General features: G+C 35.9%; 14 non-coding genes across 14 annotated transcripts; all 14 read right to left on the bottom strand.

The window, feature by feature from the left end:
- Positions 1-10: 10 nt before the first annotated feature.
- On the bottom strand, positions 11-82 carry TRNAD-GUC (transfer RNA aspartic acid (anticodon GUC)). The gene has a single exon. It is a non-coding gene; the product is annotated as a tRNA-Asp (tRNA).
- Positions 83-717: 635 nt separating this feature from the next.
- On the bottom strand, positions 718-789 carry TRNAD-GUC (transfer RNA aspartic acid (anticodon GUC)). The gene has a single exon. It is a non-coding gene; the product is annotated as a tRNA-Asp (tRNA).
- A 3,456-nt stretch (positions 790-4,245) lies between these two features.
- Positions 4,246-4,317, bottom strand: TRNAD-GUC (transfer RNA aspartic acid (anticodon GUC)). Its single transcript has one exon. It is a non-coding gene; the product is annotated as a tRNA-Asp (tRNA).
- Positions 4,318-4,951: 634 nt separating this feature from the next.
- Positions 4,952-5,023, bottom strand: TRNAD-GUC (transfer RNA aspartic acid (anticodon GUC)). Its single transcript has one exon. It is a non-coding gene; the product is annotated as a tRNA-Asp (tRNA).
- Positions 5,024-5,653: 630 nt separating this feature from the next.
- TRNAD-GUC (transfer RNA aspartic acid (anticodon GUC)) lies at positions 5,654-5,725 on the bottom strand. Its single transcript has one exon. It is a non-coding gene; the product is annotated as a tRNA-Asp (tRNA).
- Positions 5,726-7,773: 2,048 nt separating this feature from the next.
- On the bottom strand, positions 7,774-7,845 carry TRNAD-GUC (transfer RNA aspartic acid (anticodon GUC)). Its single transcript has one exon. It is a non-coding gene; the product is annotated as a tRNA-Asp (tRNA).
- A 634-nt stretch (positions 7,846-8,479) lies between these two features.
- TRNAD-GUC (transfer RNA aspartic acid (anticodon GUC)) lies at positions 8,480-8,551 on the bottom strand. Its single transcript has one exon. It is a non-coding gene; the product is annotated as a tRNA-Asp (tRNA).
- A 630-nt stretch (positions 8,552-9,181) lies between these two features.
- On the bottom strand, positions 9,182-9,253 carry TRNAD-GUC (transfer RNA aspartic acid (anticodon GUC)). The gene has a single exon. It is a non-coding gene; the product is annotated as a tRNA-Asp (tRNA).
- A 2,756-nt stretch (positions 9,254-12,009) lies between these two features.
- On the bottom strand, positions 12,010-12,081 carry TRNAD-GUC (transfer RNA aspartic acid (anticodon GUC)). Its single transcript has one exon. It is a non-coding gene; the product is annotated as a tRNA-Asp (tRNA).
- A 634-nt stretch (positions 12,082-12,715) lies between these two features.
- On the bottom strand, positions 12,716-12,787 carry TRNAD-GUC (transfer RNA aspartic acid (anticodon GUC)). The gene has a single exon. It is a non-coding gene; the product is annotated as a tRNA-Asp (tRNA).
- A 630-nt stretch (positions 12,788-13,417) lies between these two features.
- TRNAD-GUC (transfer RNA aspartic acid (anticodon GUC)) lies at positions 13,418-13,489 on the bottom strand. The gene has a single exon. It is a non-coding gene; the product is annotated as a tRNA-Asp (tRNA).
- Positions 13,490-15,538: 2,049 nt separating this feature from the next.
- On the bottom strand, positions 15,539-15,610 carry TRNAD-GUC (transfer RNA aspartic acid (anticodon GUC)). The gene has a single exon. It is a non-coding gene; the product is annotated as a tRNA-Asp (tRNA).
- Positions 15,611-17,660: 2,050 nt separating this feature from the next.
- TRNAD-GUC (transfer RNA aspartic acid (anticodon GUC)) lies at positions 17,661-17,732 on the bottom strand. Its single transcript has one exon. It is a non-coding gene; the product is annotated as a tRNA-Asp (tRNA).
- A 1,342-nt stretch (positions 17,733-19,074) lies between these two features.
- TRNAD-GUC (transfer RNA aspartic acid (anticodon GUC)) lies at positions 19,075-19,146 on the bottom strand. Its single transcript has one exon. It is a non-coding gene; the product is annotated as a tRNA-Asp (tRNA).
- Positions 19,147-19,162: the final 16 nt, after the last annotated feature.

Genomic DNA, 19,162 nt, shown 5'->3' with positions numbered 1-19,162 from the left:
AATAAATCGCCTCCCCGTCGGGGAATTGAACCCCGGTCTCCCGCGTGACAGGTGGGGATACTGACCACTATACTAACGAGGACTTATTGGCATCAGTTAAACAGTGCTCACCTCCTTGGGGTTAAGGCATACCCTCGATCAATTCACAGTATTATAATAGGCAGATTTGCTGCTTTTGGTTAGGACAAGTAATCTTTTTTCCTAAATATTACAATACAGAAATTCCTAGCCAAAAACAATCAGTTTTATCAATAAATTATTTCATTGAAATAAATATCTATCTATCGATCTGTCTATCTGGCTATCTTTCTAACTATCAATATATATATTTATATATATCTATATATATATATATAATCAGCTCACTTTACCATTTGCAGCTTATAACTATTAGCCACCAGGGGTCACTAGTAACCAAAAGCAGTCATTCTACTTGTAAATTGTGCCAATCGAGTAGAACAGCAGCCTAGGATTCACCACTGCTTCATCTCATTTTCCAAGAGAATGCAGATGTAAAGTGTTTTTGATGGTACGCCTGTGCATATTGAAATATTCAGAGCATATTCTGAATTTCAGTTAACACGTCAGTAAGCATTTTGGCCATCAGTGAATTCAACCTTTTTTTCTCAATCGGAATAGGCAAGGATAATGACAGATATATTTTACAATGTTAGAAAGTACATCATTTTATTTAATTGTGTGAATAAAATGAATCGACTCCCCGTCGGGGAATTGAACCCCGGTCTCCCGCGTGACAGGCGGGGATACTGACCACTATACTAACGAGGACTTATTGGCATCCGTTAAACAGTGCTCACCTCCTTGGGGTTAAGGCATACCCTCGATCAATTCACAGTATTGTAATAGGCAGATTTGCTGCTTTTGGTTAGGACAAGTAATCTTTTTTCCTAAATATTACAATACAGAAATTCCTAGCCAAAAACAATCAGTTTTATCAAGAAATTATTTCATTGAAATAAATATCTATCTATCGATCTGTCTATCTGGCTATCTTTCTAACTATCAATATATATATTTATATATATCTATATATATATATATAATCAGCTCACTTTATCATTTGCAGCTTATAACTATTAGCCACCAGGGGTCACTACTAACCAAAAGCAGTCATTCTACTTGTAAATTGTGCCAATCGAGTGGAACAGCAGCCTAGGATTCACCACTGCTTCATCTAATTTTCCAAGAGAATGCAGATGTAAAGTGTTTTTGATGGTACGCCTGTGCATATTGCAATATTCAGAGCATATTCTGAATTTCAGTTAACACATCAGTAAGCATTTTGTCCATCTGTGAATTCAACCTTTTTTCTCAATCGGAATAGGCAAGGATAATGACAGATATATTTTACAATGTTAGAAAGTGCATCATTTTATTTAATTGTGTGAATAAAAGGAATCGCCTCCCCGTCGGGGAATTGATCCCCGGTCTCCTGCGTGACAGGCGGGGATACTGACCACTATACTAACGAGGACTTATTGGCATCAGTTAAACAGTGCTCACCTCCTTGGGGTTAAGGCATACCCTCGATCAATTCACAGTATTGTAATAGGCAGATTTGCTGCTTTTGGTTAGGACAAGTAATCTTTTTTCCTAAATATTACAATACAGAAATTCCTAGCCAAAAACAATCAGTTTTATCAAGAAATGATTTCATTGAAATAAATATCTATCTATCGATCTGTCTATCTGGCTATCTTTCTAACTATCAATATATATATTTATATATATCTATATATATATAATCAGCTCACTTTACCATTTGCAGCTTATAACTATTAGCCACCAGGGGTCACTACTAACCAAAAGCAGTCATTCTACTTGTAAATTGTGCCAATCGAGTGGAACAGCAGCCTAGGATTCACCACTGCTTCATCTCATTTTCCAAGAGAATGCAGATGTAAAGTGTTTTTGATGGTACGCCTGTGCATATTGAAATATTCAGAGCATATTCTGAATTTCAGTTAACACATCAGTAAGCATTTTGGCCATCAGTGAATTCAACCTTTTTTCTCAATCAGAATAGGCAAGGATAATGACAGATATATTTTACAATGTTAGAAAGTACATCATTTTATTTCATTGTGTGAATAAAATGAATCGCCTCCCCGTCAGGGAATTGAACCCCGGTCTCGCGCGTGACAGGCGGGGATACTGACCACTATACTAACGAGGACTTATTGGCATCAGTTAAACAGTGCTCACCTCCTTGGGGTTAATGCATACCCTCGATCAATTCACAGTATTGTAATAGGCAGATTTGCTGCTTTTGGTTAGGACAAGTAATCTTTTTTCCTAAATATTACAATACAGAAATTCCTAGCCAAAAACAATCAGTTTTATCAAGAAATTATTTCATTGAAATAAATATCTATCTATCGATCTGTCTATCTGGCTATCTTTCTAACTATCAATATATATATTTATATATATCTATATATATATATATAATCAGCTCACTTTATCATTTGCAGCTTATAACTATTAGCCACCAGGGGTCACTACTAACCAAAAGCAGTCATTCTACTTGTAAATTGTGCCAATCGAGTGGAACAGCAGCCTAGGATTCACCACTGCTTCATCTCATTTTCCAAGAGAATGCAGATGTAAAGTGTTTTTGATGGTACGCCTGTGCATATTGAAATATTCAGAGCATATTCTGAATTTCAGTTAACACATCAGTAAGCATTTTGTCCATCTGTGAATTCAACCTTTTTTCTCAATCGGAATAGGCAAGGATAGTGACAGATATATTTTACAATGTTAGAAAGTGCATAATTTTATTTAATTGTGTGAATAAAAGGAATCGCCTCCCCGTCGGGGAATTGATCCCCGGTCTCCTGCGTGACAGGCGGGGATACTGACCACTATACTAACGAGGACTTATTGGCATCAGTTAAACAGTGCTCACCTCCTTGGGGTTAAGGCATACCCTCGATCAATTCACAGTATTGTAATAGGCAGATTTGCTGCTTTTGGTTAGGACAAGTAATCTTTTTTCCTAAATATTACAATACAGAAATTCCTAGCCAAAAACAATCAGTTTTATCAAGAAATTATTTCATTGAAATAAATATCTATCTATCGATCTGTCTATCTGGCTATCTTTCTAACTATCAATATATATATTTATATATATCTATATATATATATATAATCAGCTCACTTTACCATTTGCAGCTTATAACTATTAGCCACCAGGGGTCACTAGTAACCAAAAGCAGTCATTCTACTTGTAAATTGTGCCAATCGAGTAGAACAGCAGCCTAGGATTCACCACTGCTTCATCTCATTTTCCAAGAGAATGCAGATGTAAAGTGTTTTTGATGGTACGCCTGTGCATATTGAAATATTCAGAGCATATTCTGAATTTCAGTTAACACGTCAGTAAGCATTTTGGCCATCAGTGAATCCAACCTTTTTTTCTCAATCGGAATAGGCAAGGATAATGACAGATATATTTTACAATGTTAGAAAGTACATCATTTTATTTAATTGTGTGAATAAAAGGAATCGACTCCCAGTCGGGGAATTGAACCCCGGTCTCCCGCGTGACAGGTGGGGATACTGACCACTATACTAACGAGGACTTATTGGCATCCGTTAAACAGTGCTCACCTCCTTGGGGTTAAGGCATACCCTCGATCAATTCACAGTGTTGTAATAGGCAGATTTGCTGCTTTTGGTTAGGACAAGTAATCTTTTTTCCTAAATATTACAATACAGAAATTCCTAGCCAAAAACAATCAGTTTTATCAAGAAATTATTTCATTGAAATAAATATCTATCTATCGATCTGTCTATCTGGCTATCTTTCTAACTATCAATATATATATTTATATATATCTATATATATATATATAATCAGCTCACTTTATCATTTGCAGCTTATAACTATTAGCCACCAGGGGTCACTAGTAACCAAAAGCAGTCATTCTACTTGTAAATTGTGCCAATCGAGTAGAACAGCAGCCTAGGATTCACCACTGCTTCATCTCATTTTCCAAGAGAATGCAGATGTAAAGTGTTTTTGATGGTACGCCTGTGCATATTGAAATATTCAGAGCATATTCTGAATTTCAGTTAACACGTCAGTAAGCATTTTGGCCATCAGTGAATTCAACCTTTTTTTCTCAATCGGAATAGGCAAGGATAATGACAGATATATTTTACAATGTTAGAAAGTACATCATTTTATTTAATTGTGTGAATAAAATGAATCGACTCCCCGTCGGGGAATTGAACCCCGGTCTCCCGCGTGACAGGCGGGGATACTGACCACTATACTAACGAGGACTTATTGGCATCCGTTAAACAGTGCTCACCTCCTTGGGGTTAAGGCATACCCTCGATCAATTCACAGTATTGTAATAGGCAGATTTGCTGCTTTTGGTTAGGACAAGTAATCTTTTTTCCTAAATATTACAATACAGAAATTCCTAGCCAAAAACAATCAGTTTTATCAAGAAATTATTTCATTGAAATAAATATCTATCTATCGATCTGTCTATCTGGCTATCTTTCTAACTATCAATATATATATTTATATATATCTATATATATATATATAATCAGCTCACTTTATCATTTGCAGCTTATAACTATTAGCCACCAGGGGTCACTACTAACCAAAAGCAGTCATTCTACTTGTAAATTGTGCCAATCGAGTGGAACAGCAGCCTAGGATTCACCACTGCTTCATCTAATTTTCCAAGAGAATGCAGATGTAAAGTGTTTTTGATGGTACGCCTGTGCATATTGAAATATTCAGAGCATATTCTGAATTTCAGTTAACACATCAGTAAGCATTTTGTCCATCTGTGAATTCAACCTTTTTTCTCAATCGGAATAGGCAAGGATAATGACAGATATATTTTACAATGTTAGAAAGTGCATCATTTTATTTAATTGTGTGAATAAAAGGAATCGCCTCCCCGTCGGGGAATTGATCCCCGGTCTCCTGCGTGACAGGCAGGGATACTGACCACTATACTAACGAGGACTTATTGGCATCAGTTAAACAGTGCTCACCTCCTTGGGGTTAAGGCATACCCTCGATCAATTCACAGTATTGTAATAGGCAGATTTGCTGCTTTTGGTTAGGACAAGTAATCTTTTTTCCTAAATATTACAATACAGAAATTCCTAGCCAAAAACAATCAGTTTTATCAAGAAATGATTTCATTGAAATAAATATCTATCTATCGATCTGTCTATCTGGCTATCTTTCTAACTATCAATATATATATTTATATATATCTATATATATATAATCAGCTCACTTTACCATTTGCAGCTTATAACTATTAGCCACCAGGGGTCACTACTAACCAAAAGCAGTCATTCTACTTGTAAATTGTGCCAATCGAGTGGAACAGCAGCCTAGGATTCACCACTGCTTCATCTCATTTTCCAAGAGAATGCAGATGTAAAGTGTTTTTGATGGTACGCCTGTGCATATTGAAATATTCAGAGCATATTCTGAATTTCAGTTAACACATCAGTAAGCATTTTGGCCATCAGTGAATTCAACCTTTTTTCTCAATCAGAATATGCAAGGATAATGACAGATATATTTTACAATGTTAGAAAGTACATCATTTTATTTCATTGTGTGAATAAAATGATTCGCCTCCCCGTCGGGGAATTGAACCCCGGTCTCTCGCGTGACAGGCGGGGATACTGACCACTATACTAACGAGGACTTATTGGCATCAGTTAAACAGTGCTCACCTCCTTGGGGTTAATGCATACCCTCGATCAATTCACAGTATTGTAATAGGCAGATTTGCTGCTTTTGGTTAGGACAAGTAATCTTTTTTCCTAAATATTACAATACAGAAATTCCTAGCCAAAAACAATCAGTTTTATCAAGAAATTATTTCATTGAAATAAATATCTATCTATCGATCTGTCTATCTGGCTATCTTTCTAACTATCAATATATATATTTATATATATCTATATATATATATATAATCAGCTCACTTTATCATTTGCAGCTTATAACTATTAGCCACCAGGGGTCACTACTAACCAAAAGCAGTCATTCTACTTGTAAATTGTGCCAATCGAGTGGAACAGCAGCCTAGGATTCACCACTGCTTCATCTCATTTTCCAAGAGAATGCAGATGTAAAGTGTTTTTGATGGTACGCCTGTGCATATTGAAATATTCAGAGCATATTCTGAATTTCAGTTAACACATCAGTAAGCATTTTGTCCATCTGTGAATTCAACCTTTTTTCTCAATCGGAATAGGCAAGGATAGTGACAGATATATTTTACAATGTTAGAAAGTGCATAATTTTATTTAATTGTGTGAATAAAAGGAATCGCCTCCCCGTCGGGGAATTGATCCCCGGTCTCCTGCGTGACAGGCGGGGATACTGACCACTATGCTAACGAGGACTTATTGGCATCAGTTAAACAGTGCTCACCTCCTTGGGGTTAAGGCATACCCTCGATCAATTCACAGTATTGTAATAGGCAGATTTGCTGCTTTTGGTTAGGACAAGTAATCTTTTTTCCTAAATATTACAATACAGAAATTCCTAGCCAAAAACAATCAGTTTTATCAAGAAATTATTTCATTGAAATAAATATCTATCTATCGATCTGTCTATCTGGCTATCTTTCTAACTATCAATATATATATTTATATATATCTATATATATATATATAATCAGCTCACTTTACCATTTGCAGCTTATAACTATTAGCCACCAGGGGTCACTAGTAACCAAAAGCAGTCATTCTACTTGTAAATTGTGCCAATCGAGTAGAACAGCAGCCTAGGATTCACCACTGCTTCATCTCATTTTCCAAGAGAATGCAGATGTAAAGTGTTTTTGATGGTACGCCTGTGCATATTGAAATATTCAGAGCATATTCTGAATTTCAGTTAACACGTCAGTAAGCATTTTGGCCATCAGTGAATCCAACCTTTTTTTCTCAATCGGAATAGGCAAGGATAATGACAGATATATTTTACAATGTTAGAAAGTACATCATTTTATTTAATTGTGTGAATAAAAGGAATCGACTCCCAGTCGGGGAATTGAACCCCGGTCTCCCGCGTGACAGGTGGGGATACTGACCACTATACTAACGAGGACTTATTGGCATCCGTTAAACAGTGCTCACCTCCTTGGGGTTAAGGCATACCCTCGATCAATTCACAGTGTTGTAATAGGCAGATTTGCTGCTTTTGGTTAGGACAAGTAATCTTTTTTCCTAAATATTACAATACAGAAATTCCTAGCCAAAAACAATCAGTTTTATCAAGAAATTATTTCATTGAAATAAATATCTATCTATCGATCTGTCTATCTGGCTATCTTTCTAACTATCAATATATATATTTATATATATCTATATATATATATATAATCAGCTCACTTTATCATTTGCAGCTTATAACTATTAGCCACCAGGGGTCACTAGTAACCAAAAGCAGTCATTCTACTTGTAAATTGTGCCAATCGAGTAGAACAGCAGCCTAGGATTCACCACTGCTTCATCTCATTTTCCAAGAGAATGCAGATGTAAAGTGTTTTTGATGGTACGCCTGTGCATATTGAAATATTCAGAGCATATTCTGAATTTCAGTTAACACGTCAGTAAGCATTTTGGCCATCAGTGAATTCAACCTTTTTTTCTCAATCGGAATAGGCAAGGATAATGACAGATATATTTTACAATGTTAGAAAGTACATCATTTTATTTAATTGTGTGAATAAAATGAATCGACTCCCCGTCGGGGAATTGAACCCCGGTCTCCCGCGTGACAGGCGGGGATACTGACCACTATACTAACGAGGACTTATTGGCATCCGTTAAACAGTGCTCACCTCCTTGGGGTTAAGGCATACCCTCGATCAATTCACAGTATTGTAATAGGCAGATTTGCTGCTTTTGGTTAGGACAAGTAATCTTTTTTCCTAAATATTACAATACAGAAATTCCTAGCCAAAAACAATCAGTTTTATCAAGAAATTATTTCATTGAAATAAATATCTATCTATCGATCTGTCTATCTGGCTATCTTTCTAACTATCAATATATATATTTATATATATCTATATATATATATATAATCAGCTCACTTTATCATTTGCAGCTTATAACTATTAGCCACCAGGGGTCACTACTAACCAAAAGCAGTCATTCTACTTGTAAATTGTGCCAATCGAGTGGAACAGCAGCCTAGGATTCACCACTGCTTCATCTAATTTTCCAAGAGAATGCAGATGTAAAGTGTTTTTGATGGTACGCCTGTGCATATTGAAATATTCAGAGCATATTCTGAATTTCAGTTAACACATCAGTAAGCATTTTGTCCATCTGTGAATTCAACCTTTTTTCTCAATCGGAATAGGCAAGGATAATGACAGATATATTTTACAATGTTAGAAAGTGCATCATTTTATTTAATTGTGTGAATAAAAGGAATCGCCTCCCCGTCGGGGAATTGATCCCCGGTCTCCTGCGTGACAGGCAGGGATACTGACCACTATACTAACGAGGACTTATTGGCATCAGTTAAACAGTGCTCACCTCCTTGGGGTTAAGGCATACCCTCGATCAATTCACAGTATTGTAATAGGCAGATTTGCTGCTTTTGGTTAGGACAAGTAATCTTTTTTCCTAAATATTACAATACAGAAATTCCTAGCCAAAAACAATCAGTTTTATCAAGAAATGATTTCATTGAAATAAATATCTATCTATCGATCTGTCTATCTGGCTATCTTTCTAACTATCAATATATATATTTATATATATCTATATATATATAATCAGCTCACTTTACCATTTGCAGCTTATAACTATTAGCCACCAGGGGTCACTACTAACCAAAAGCAGTCATTCTACTTGTAAATTGTGCCAATCGAGTGGAACAGCAGCCTAGGATTCACCACTGCTTCATCTCATTTTCCAAGAGAATGCAGATGTAAAGTGTTTTTGATGGTACGCCTGTGCATATTGAAATATTCAGAGCATATTCTGAATTTCAGTTAACACATCAGTAAGCATTTTGGCCATCAGTGAATTCAACCTTTTTTCTCAATCAGAATATGCAAGGATAATGACAGATATATTTTACAATGTTAGAAAGTACATCATTTTATTTCATTGTGTGAATAAAATGATTCGCCTCCCCGTCGGGGAATTGAACCCCGGTCTCTCGCGTGACAGGCGGGGATACTGACCACTATACTAACGAGGACTTATTGGCATCAGTTAAACAGTGCTCACCTCCTTGGGGTTAATGCATACCCTCGATCAATTCACAGTATTGTAATAGGCAGATTTGCTGCTTTTGGTTAGGACAAGTAATCTTTTTTCCTAAATATTACAATACAGAAATTCCTAGCCAAAAACAATCAGTTTTATCAAGAAATTATTTCATTGAAATAAATATCTATCTATCGATCTGTCTATCTGGCTATCTTTCTAACTATCAATATATATATTTATATATATCTATATATATATATATAATCAGCTCACTTTATCATTTGCAGCTTATAACTATTAGCCACCAGGGGTCACTACTAACCAAAAGCAGTCATTCTACTTGTAAATTGTGCCAATCGAGTGGAACAGCAGCCTAGGATTCACCACTGCTTCATCTCATTTTCCAAGAGAATGCAGATGTAAAGTGTTTTTGATGGTACGCCTGTGCATATTGAAATATTCAGAGCATATTCTGAATTTCAGTTAACACATCAGTAAGCATTTTGTCCATCTGTGAATTCAACCTTTTTTCTCAATCGGAATAGGCAAGGATAATGACAGATATATTTTACAATGTTAGAAAGTGCATAATTTTATTTAATTGTGTGAATAAAAGGAATCGCCTCCCCGTCGGGGAATTGATCCCCGGTCTCCTGCGTGACAGGCGGGGATACTGACCACTATACTAACGAGGACTTATTGGCATCAGTTAAACAGTGCTCACCTCCTTGGGGTTAAGGCATACCCTCGATCAATTCACAGTATTGTAATAGGCAGATTTGCTGCTTTTGGTTAGGACAAGTAATCTTTTTTCCTAAATATTACAATACAGAAATTCCTAGCCAAAAACAATCAGTTTTATCAAGAAATTATTTCATTGAAATAAATATCTATCTATCGATCTGTCTATCTGGCTATCTTTCTAACTATCAATATATATATTTATATATATCTATATATATATATATAATCAGCTCACTTTATCATTTGCAGCTTATAACTATTAGCCACCAGGGGTCACTACTAACCAAAAGCAGTCATTCTACTTGTAAATTGTGCCAATCGAGTGGAACAGCAGCCTAGGATTCACCACTGCTTCATCTCATTTTCCAAGAGAATGCAGATGTAAAGTGTTTTTGATGGTACGCCTGTGCATATTGAAATATTCAGAGCATATTCTGAATTTCAGTTAACACATCAGTAAGCATTTTGTCCATCTGTGAATTCAACCTTTTTTCTCAATCGGAATAGGCAAGGATAGTGACAGATATATTTTACAATGTTAGAAAGTGCATAATTTTATTTAATTGTGTGAATAAAAGGAATCGCCTCCCCGTCGGGGAATTGATCCCCGGTCTCCTGCGTGACAGGCGGGGATACTGACCACTATACTAACGAGGACTTATTGGCATCAGTTAAACAGTGCTCACCTCCTTGGGGTTAAGGCATACCCTCGATCAATTCACAGTATTGTAATAGGCAGATTTGCTGCTTTTGGTTAGGACAAGTAATCTTTTTTCCTAAATATTACAATACAGAAATTCCTAGCCAAAAACAATCAGTTTTATCAAGAAATTATTTCATTGAAATAAATATCTATCTATCGATCTGTCTATCTGGCTATCTTTCTAACTATCAATATATATATTTATATATATATCTATATATATATATATAATCAGCTCACTTTACCATTTGCAGCTTATAACTATTAGCCACCAGGGGTCACTAGTAACCAAAAGCAGTCATTCTACTTGTAAATTGTGCCAATCGAGTAGAACAGCAGCCTAGGATTCACCACTGCTTCATCTCATTTTCCAAGAGAATGCAGATGTAAAGTGTTTTTGATGGTACGCCTGTGCATATTGAAATATTCAGAGCATATTCTGAATTTCAGTTAACACGTCAGTAAGCATTTTGGCCATCAGTGAATCCAACCTTTTTTTCTCAATCGGAATAGGCAAGGATAATGACAGATATATTTTACAATGTTAGAAAGTACATCATTTTATTTAATTGTGTGAATAAAAGGAATCGACTCCCAGTCGGGGAATTGAACCCCGGTCTCCCGCGTGACAGGTGGGGATACTGACCACTATACTAACGAGGACTTATTGGCATCCGTTAAACAGTGCTCACCTCCTTGGGGTTAAGGCATACCCTCGATCAATTCACAGTGTTGTAATAGGCAGATTTGCTGCTTTTGGTTAGGACAAGTAATCTTTTTTCCTAAATATTACAATACAGAAATTCCTAGCCAAAAACAATCAGTTTTATCAAGAAATTATTTCATTGAAATAAATATCTATCTATCGATCTGTCTATCTGGCTATCTTTCTAACTATCAATATATATATTTATATATATCTATATATATATATATAATCAGCTCACTTTATCATTTGCAGCTTATAACTATTAGCCACCAGGGGTCACTAGTAACCAAAAGCAGTCATTCTACTTGTAAATTGTGCCAATCGAGTAGAACAGCAGCCTAGGATTCACCACTGCTTCATCTCATTTTCCAAGAGAATGCAGATGTAAAGTGTTTTTGATGGTACGCCTGTGCATATTGAAATATTCAGAGCATATTCTGAATTTCAGTTAACACGTCAGTAAGCATTTTGGCCATCAGTGAATTCAACCTTTTTTTCTCAATCGGAATAGGCAAGGATAATGACAGATATATTTTACAATGTTAGAAAGTACATCATTTTATTTAATTGTGTGAATAAAATGAATCGACTCCCCGTCGGGGAATTGAACCCCGGTCTCCCGCGTGACAGGCGGGGATACTGACCACTATACTAACGAGGACTTATTGGCATCCGTTAAACAGTGCTCACCTCCTTGGGGTTAAGGCATACCCTCGATCAATTCACAGTATTGTAATAGGCAGATTTGCTGCTTTTGGTTAGGACAAGTAATCTTTTTTCCTAAATATTACAATACAGAAATTCCTAGCCAAAAACAATCAGTTTTATCAAGAAATTATTTCATTGAAATAAATATCTATCTATCGATCTGTCTATCTGGCTATCTTTCTAACTATCAATATATATATTTATATATATCTATATATATATATATAATCAGCTCACTTTATCATTTGCAGCTTATAACTATTAGCCACCAGGGGTCACTACTAACCAAAAGCAGTCATTCTACTTGTAAATTGTGCCAATCGAGTGGAACAGCAGCCTAGGATTCACCACTGCTTCATCTAATTTTCCAAGAGAATGCAGATGTAAAGTGTTTTTGATGGTACGCCTGTGCATATTGAAATATTCAGAGCATATTCTGAATTTCAGTTAACACATCAGTAAGCATTTTGTCCATCTGTGAATTCAACCTTTTTTCTCAATCGGAATAGGCAAGGATAATGACAGATATATTTTACAATGTTAGAAAGTGCATCATTTTATTTAATTGTGTGAATAAAAGGAATCGCCTCCCCGTCGGGGAATTGATCCCCGGTCTCCTGCGTGACAGGCAGGGATACTGACCACTATACTAACGAGGACTTATTGGCATCAGTTAAACAGTGCTCACCTCCTTGGGGTTAAGGCATACCCTCGATCAATTCACAGTATTGTAATAGGCAGATTTGCTGCTTTTGGTTAGGACAAGTAATCTTTTTTCCTAAATATTACAATACAGAAATTCCTAGCCAAAAACAATCAGTTTTATCAAGAAATGATTTCATTGAAATAAATATCTATCTATCGATCTGTCTATCTGGCTATCTTTCTAACTATCAATATATATATTTATATATATCTATATATATATAATCAGCTCACTTTACCATTTGCAGCTTATAACTATTAGCCACCAGGGGTCACTACTAACCAAAAGCAGTCATTCTACTTGTAAATTGTGCCAATCGAGTGGAACAGCAGCCTAGGATTCACCACTGCTTCATCTCATTTTCCAAGAGAATGCAGATGTAAAGTGTTTTTGATGGTACGCCTGTGCATATTGAAATATTCAGAGCATATTCTGAATTTCAGTTAACACATCAGTAAGCATTTTGGCCATCAGTGAATTCAACCTTTTTTCTCAATCAGAATATGCAAGGATAATGACAGATATATTTTACAATGTTAGAAAGTACATCATTTTATTTCATTGTGTGAATAAAATGATTCGCCTCCCCGTCGGGGAATTGAACCCCGGTCTCTCGCGTGACAGGCGGGGATACTGACCACTATACTAACGAGGACTTATTGGCATCAGTTAAACAGTGCTCACCTCCTTGGGGTTAATGCATACCCTCGATCAATTCACAGTATTGTAATAGGCAGATTTGCTGCTTTTGGTTAGGACAAGTAATCTTTTTTCCTAAATATTACAATACAGAAATTCCTAGCCAAAAACAATCAGTTTTATCAAGAAATTATTTCATTGAAATAAATATCTATCTATCGATCTGTCTATCTGGCTATCTTTCTAACTATCAATATATATATTTATATATATCTATATATATATATATAATCAGCTCACTTTATCATTTGCAGCTTATAACTATTAGCCACCAGGGGTCACTACTAACCAAAAGCAGTCATTCTACTTGTAAATTGTGCCAATCGAGTGGAACAGCAGCCTAGGATTCACCACTGCTTCATCTCATTTTCCAAGAGAATGCAGATGTAAAGTGTTTTTGATGGTACGCCTGTGCATATTGAAATATTCAGAGCATATTCTGAATTTCAGTTAACACATCAGTAAGCATTTTGTCCATCTGTGAATTCAACCTTTTTTCTCAATCGGAATAGGCAAGGATAATGACAGATATATTTTACAATGTTAGAAAGTGCATAATTTTATTTAATTGTGTGAATAAAAGGAATCGCCTCCCCGTCGGGGAATTGATCCCCGGTCTCCTGCGTGACAGGCGGGGATACTGACCACTATACTAACGAGGACTTATTGGCATCAGTTAAACAGTGCTCACCTCCTTGGGGTTAAGGCATACCCTCGATCAATTCACAGTATTGTAATAGGCAGATTTGCTGCTTTTGGTTAGGACAAGTAATCTTTTTTCCTAAATATTACAATACAGAAATTCCTAGCCAAAAACAATCAGTTTTATCAAGAAATTATTTCATTGAAATAAATATCTATCTATCGATCTGTCTATCTGGCTATCTTTCTAACTATCAATATATATATTTATATATATCTATATATATATATATAATCAGCTCACTTTACCATTTGCAGCTTATAACTATTAGCCACCAGGGGTCACTAGTAACCAAAAGCAGTCATTCTACTTGTAAATTGTGCCAATCGAGTAGAACAGCAGCCTAGGATTCACCACTGCTTCATCTCATTTTCCAAGAGAATGCAGATGTAAAGTGTTTTTGATGGTACGCCTGTGCATATTGAAATATTCAGAGCATATTCTGAATTTCAGTTAACACGTCAGTAAGCATTTTGGCCATCAGTGAATCCAACCTTTTTTTCTCAATCGGAATAGGCAAGGATAATGACAGATATATTTTACAATGTTAGAAAGTACATCATTTTATTTAATTGTGTGAATAAAAGGAATCGACTCCCAGTCGGGGAATTGAACCCCGGTCTCCCGCGTGACAGGTGGGGATACTGACCACTATACTAACGAGGACTTATTGGCATCCGTTAAACAGTGCTCACCTCCTTGGGGTTAAGGCATACCCTCGATCAATTCACAGTGTTGTAATAGGCAGATTTGCTGCTTTTGGTTAGGAAAAGTAATCTTTTTTCCTAAATATTACAATACAGAAATTCCTAGCCAAAAACAATCAGTTTTATCAAGAAATTATTTCATTGAAATAAATATCTATCTATCGATCTGTCTATCTGGCTATCTTTCTAACTATCAATATATATATTTATATATATCTATATATATATATATAATCAGCTCACTTTATCATTTGCAGCTTATAACTATTAGCCACCAGGGGTCACTAGTAACCAAAAGCAGTCATTCTACTTGTAAATTGTGCCAATCGAGTAGAACAGCAGCCTAGGATTCACCACTGCTTCATCTCATTTTCCAAAGAGAATGCAGATGTAAAGTGTTTTTGATGGTACGCCTGTGCATATTGAAATATTCAGAGCATATTCTGAATTTCAGTTAACACGTCAGTAAGCATTTTGGCCATCAGTGAATTCAACCTTTTTTTCTCAATCGGAATAGGCAAGGATAATGACAGATATATTTTACAATGTTAGAAAGTACATCATTTTATTTAATTGTGTGAATAAAATGAATCGACTCCCCGTCGGGGAATTGAACCCCGGTCTCCCGCGTGACAGGCGGGGATACTGACCACTATACTAACGAGGACTTATTGGCATCCGTTAAACAGTGCTCACCTCCTTGGGGTTAAGGCATACCCTCGATCAATTCACAGTATTGTAATAGGCAGATTTGCTGCTTTTGGTTAGGACAAGTAATCTTTTTTCCTAAATATTACAATACAGAAATTCCTAGCCAAAAACAATCAGTTTTATCAAGAAATTATTTCATTGAAATAAATATCTATCTATCGATCTGTCTATCTGGCTATCTTTCTAACTATCAATATATATATTTATATATATCTATATATATATATATAATCAGCTCACTTTATCATTTGCAGCTTATAACTATTAGCCACCAGGGGTCACTACTAACCAAAAGCAGTCATTCTACTTGTAAATTGTGCCAATCGAGTGGAACAGCAGCCTAGGATTCACCACTGCTTCATCTCATTTTCCAAGAGAATGCAGATGTAAAGTGTTTTTGATGGTACACCTGTGCATATTGAAATATTCAGAGCATATTCTGAATTTCAGTTAACACATCAGTAAGCATTTTGTCCACCAGTGAATTCAACCTTTTTTCTCAATCGGAATAGGCAAGGATAATGACAGATATATTTTACAATGTTAGAAAGTGCATCATTTTATTTAATTGTGTGAATAAAAGGAATCGCCTCCCCGTCGGGGAATTGATCCCCGGTCTCCTGCGTGACAGGCGGGGATACTGACCACTATACTAACGAGGACTTATTGGCATCAGTTAAACAGTGCTCACCTCCTTGGGGTTAAGGCATACCCTCGATCAATTCACAGTATTGTAATAGGCAGATTTGCTGCTTTTGGTTAGGACAAGTAATCTTTTTTCCTAAATATTACAATACAGAAATTCCTAGCCAAAAACAATCAGTTTTATCAAGAAATTATTTCATTGAAATAAATATCTATCTATCGATCTGTCTATCTGGCTATCTTTCTAACTATCAATAATTATATTTATATATATCTATATATATATATATAATCAGCTCACTTTACCATTTGCAGCTTATAACTATTAGCCACCAGGGGTCACTAGTAACCAAAAGCAGTCATTCTACTTGTAAATTGTGCCAATCGAGTAGAACAGCAGCCTAGGATTCACCACTGCTTCATCTCATTTTCCAAGAGAATGCAGATGTAAAGTGTTTTTGATGGTACGCCTGTGCATATTGAAATATTCAGAGCATATTCTGAATTTCAGTTAACACGTCAGTAAGCATTTTGGCCATCAGTGAATCCAACCTTTTTTTCTCAATCGGAATAGGCAAGGATAATGACAGATATATTTTACAATGTTAGAAAGTACATCATTTTATTTAATTGTGTGAATAAAAGGAATCGACTCCCAGTCGGGGAATTGAACCCCGGTCTCCCGCGTGACAGGTGGGGATACTGACCACTATACTAACGAGGACTTATTGGCATCCGTTAAACAGTGCTCACCTCCTTGGGGTTAAGGCATACCCTCGATCAATTCACAGTGTTGTAATAGGCAGATTTGCTGCTTTTGGTTAGGACAAGTAATCTTTTTTCCTAAATATTACAATACAGAAATTCCTAGCCAAAAACAATCAGTTTTATCAAGAAATTATTTTATTGAAATAAATATCTATCTATCGATCTGTCTATCTGGCTATCTTTCTAACTATCAATATATATATTTATATATATCTATATATATATATATATAATCAGCTCACTTTATCATTTGCAGCTTATAACTATTAGCCACCAGGGGTCACTAGTAACCAAAAGCAGTCATTCTACTTGTAAATTGTGCCAATCGAGTAGAACAGCAGCCTAGGATTCACCACTGCTTCATCTCATTTTCCAAGAGAATGCAGATGTAAAGTGTTTTTGATGGTACGCCTGTGCATATTGAAATATTCAGAGCATATTCTGAATTTCAGTTAACACGTCAGTAAGCATTTTGGCCATCAGTGAATTCAATCTTTTTTTCTCAATCGGAATAGGCAAGGATAATGACAGATATATTTTACAATGTTAGAAAGTACATCATTTTATTTAATTGTGTGAATAAAATGAATCGACTCCCCGTCGGGGAATTGAACCCCGGTCTCCCGCGTGACAGGCGGGGATACTGACCACTATACTAACGAGGACTTATTGGCATCCGTTAAACAGTGCTCACCTCCTTGGGGTTAAGGCATACCCTCGATCAATTCACAGTATTGTAATAGGCAGATTTGCTGCTTTTGGTTAGGACAAGTAATCTTTTTTCCTAAATATTACAATACAGAAATTCCTAGCCAAAAACAATCAGTTTTATCAAGAAATTATTTCATTGAAATAAATATCTATCTATCGATCTGTCTATCTGGCTATCTTTCTAACTATCAATATATATATTTATATATATCTATATATATATATATAATCAGCTCACTTTATCATTTGCAGCTTATAACTATTAGCCACCAGGGGTCACTACTAACCAAAAGCAGTCATTCTACTTGTAAATTGTGCCAATCGAGTGGAACAGCAGCCTAGGATTCACCACTGCTTCATCTCATTTTCCAAGAGAATGCAGATGTAAAGTGTTTTTGATGGTACGCCTGTGCATATTGAAATATTCAGAGCATATTCTGAATTTCAGTTAACACGTCAGTAAGCATTTTGGCCATCAGTGAATCCAACCTTTTTTTCTCAATCGGAATAGGCAAGGATAATGACAGATATATTTTACAATGTTAGAAAGTACATCATTTTATTTAATTGTGTGAATAAAAGGAATCGACTCCCAGTCGGGGAATTAAACCCCGGTCTCCCGCGTGACAGGTGGGGATACTGACCACTATACTAACGAGGACTTATTGGCATCCGTTAAACAGTGCTCACCTCCTTGGGGTTAAGGCATACCCTCGATCAATTCACAGTGTTGTAATAGGCAGATTTGCTGCTTTTGGTTAGGACAAGTAATCTTTTTTCCTAAATATTACAATACAGAAATTCCTAGCCAAAAACAATCAGTTTTATCAAGAAATTATTTCATTGAAATAAATATCTATCTATCGATCTGTCTATCTGGCTATCTTTCTAACTATCAATATATATATTTATATATATCTATATATATATATATAATCAGCTCACTTTATCATTTGCAGCTTATAACTATTAGCCACCAGGGGTCACTAGTAACCAAAAGCAGTCATTCTACTTGTAAATTGTGCCAATCGAGTAGAACAGCAGCCTAGGATTCACCACTGCTTCATCTCATTTTCCAAGAGAATGCAGATGTAAAGTGTTTTTGATGGTACGCCTGTGCATATTGAAATATTCAGAGCATATTCTGAATTTCAGTTAACACGTCAGTAAGCATTTTGGCCATCAGTGAATTCAACCTTTTTTTCTCAATCGGAATAGGCAAGGATAATGACAGATATATTTTACAATGTTAGAAAGTACATCATTTTATTTAATTGTGTGAATAAAATCAATCGACTCCCCGTCGGGGAATTGAACCCCGGTCTCCCGCGTGACAGGCGGGGATACTGACCACTATACTAACGAGGACTTATTGGCATCCGTT

The sequence above is a fragment of the Lissotriton helveticus genome, chromosome 1_2, assembly GCF_964261635.1.
Source record: "Lissotriton helveticus chromosome 1_2, aLisHel1.1, whole genome shotgun sequence".
Taxonomy (NCBI): Eukaryota; Metazoa; Chordata; class Amphibia; order Caudata; family Salamandridae; genus Lissotriton; species Lissotriton helveticus.
Note: the sequence above shows the minus strand (reverse complement) of the source record. Positions and strands in the feature narration are given on the sequence as shown.